This window comes from Nelumbo nucifera, chromosome 4, assembly GCF_055504915.1.
Source record: "Nelumbo nucifera cultivar China Antique chromosome 4, China Antique-T2T, whole genome shotgun sequence".
Taxonomy (NCBI): Eukaryota; Viridiplantae; Streptophyta; class Magnoliopsida; order Proteales; family Nelumbonaceae; genus Nelumbo; species Nelumbo nucifera.
Genome location: NC_142652.1, coordinates 17,758,876 through 17,760,618, shown reverse-complemented (window position 1 = coordinate 17,760,618; position 1,743 = coordinate 17,758,876). Strand labels below are relative to the sequence as shown.

At 36.0% G+C, this 1,743-nt stretch overlaps 4 non-coding genes across 4 annotated transcripts; all 4 read right to left on the bottom strand.

The window, feature by feature from the left end:
• Positions 1 to 213: 213 nt before the first annotated feature.
• On the bottom strand, positions 214 to 297 carry LOC148792055 (small nucleolar RNA R44/J54/Z268 family). Its single transcript, XR_016071135.1, has one exon. It is a non-coding gene; the product is annotated as a small nucleolar RNA R44/J54/Z268 family (small nucleolar RNA).
• Positions 298 to 380: 83 nt separating this feature from the next.
• Positions 381 to 453, bottom strand: LOC148792054 (small nucleolar RNA Z267). The gene has a single exon (XR_016071125.1). It is a non-coding gene; the product is annotated as a small nucleolar RNA Z267 (small nucleolar RNA).
• A 74-nt stretch (positions 454 to 527) lies between these two features.
• Positions 528 to 598, bottom strand: LOC148792053 (small nucleolar RNA Z267). The gene has a single exon (XR_016071124.1). It is a non-coding gene; the product is annotated as a small nucleolar RNA Z267 (small nucleolar RNA).
• A 157-nt stretch (positions 599 to 755) lies between these two features.
• LOC148792052 (small nucleolar RNA R44/J54/Z268 family) lies at positions 756 to 841 on the bottom strand. The gene has a single exon (XR_016071136.1). It is a non-coding gene; the product is annotated as a small nucleolar RNA R44/J54/Z268 family (small nucleolar RNA).
• Between the last annotated feature and the right edge of the window lie 902 nt (positions 842 to 1,743).

The window sequence follows — 1,743 nt, the reverse complement described above, 5'->3', positions numbered from 1 at the left end:
ACTCCCTTCCTATCCACGTAGTCTTTTTAACTTAAAGGGGAGGTGATTTATTTCCTATTTTAATCTGAATCAAAATTCAACATTAAACTACAATCTACACTCAACTCTTTTGAACATTCAAACTGTACCCAAATGGAACCTGCAACTTACGAATGCATAATCCGGTTCATAATGGGAAGGACCATCATATGAGCTGACATTGACATACAAGAAAATGCATCAGAGAGATTCCCATAGACGAGTCATCATACTCCTAAGAGTGCTGATGTCCCTGTCTGTTCTATCATCACTTGCACAACCCAATTTCAAAACCACTTATCAAGCTAACCTAATTAACAGCATCAACTTTTTTATCAAAGAGAAAAAAAAAAAAAAAAAAAAAAGCGCCTCAGATCAAGTTCTTTTCATAGTAGTAGTAACTCATAGTATATTTAAACCCATCATAGGCACACAAGCACTACAATTAGCAAGGATTTAACACAAGAAATCAATATAAACTGAAAGACGAAGAAAGCAAATAAAAGATTTCAGTGCCTCAGATTAAAGTTTTTTTCATGGCAATCGCTCATAGTATATTTAAAACCATCATAGACACTCGAACGATAGAACTAGTCCAGTGAGCCAGCCTAAAGCTAAAGCAGAGTAATAGAATTAAATTTAAAAAACCAGACTTATATTTCAAAGAAAACAGTGAAAACAAATTCGTGGTTACTAAAGCCCAAAAACATGAAGAAAGCTAATAATCCAGTTCATTTCATGCTTCAGAGGGATTCCCAAAGAACAAGTCATCATGCCCCAGAGGAGTGCTGATGTCCCTGTCTGTTTTATCATCACTTGCATTAAAATCTGTCAATATATTCAATTGTTCCGAGACATTTTTCTTTCATTTATTAGGACAAGATGAGTAAAAGATGAAATATATGAAATGGTGCAAATCAGTTTCGCTTTTCACATAAAGTAATCAAACTACTTTTAAAACCATCCCCGGTATGGCATCAAACATATCATCATCCCAGCCACGTTCACCGACGGGTAGGGGATGGAGAAGGGATTTTCCCTCCAGCGAATCAACGATCGTTGCAAGTGAAAATCATAGGGAAACAATACACTTAGAGAAAGTTCAAATTACCTGATTGAAATTAATAATCATGGGAAGTGAAAGAAAGCACAGACCCAGAAGACTAGATGAGCAAAGCAAATAAGAGCTGCTTTATGGTTCAAGAACTACATCTCGCAGTATAAAACGATATCATGGAATAGGCGAGGGAAAAGATTAGGCGTTAGGATTTAGGGTTAGGGTTCCGGCGGGAGTTACTGGATTTGGTGGATGAATAACTTAAGAGGGAAAAACATTTAGGGCGACTGGAAGGGCGCAAGGTAGCGAGAGGCCGAGCGCGAGGGAAGCTAAGTTTATAAATTACAATAGGGAAAATTACAAATCAGTACTATGCATTTTGGCTCGAGTGATAATTTGGTCTCTCAAATTTAAAATGCAACAATCTAATATCCGAACTTTTGTATATCACATGAATTCATATGAGATTTAAGATTTTTGAAAATGTCAAAATTATCCTTACAAAATAAAAACATTGTTCATCATCTTCTTAAGGAAGTTGAAACAAAGTCCAAGCTCTCTATCACAAATACCAAAACCTTTGCAACAGAGCCTAAGTTCTTTGTCACAAATACTTGCAACAACTTTACCTTTCTAGCAAAGTTGTTGCAAGTCTTTGCCAAGAACAA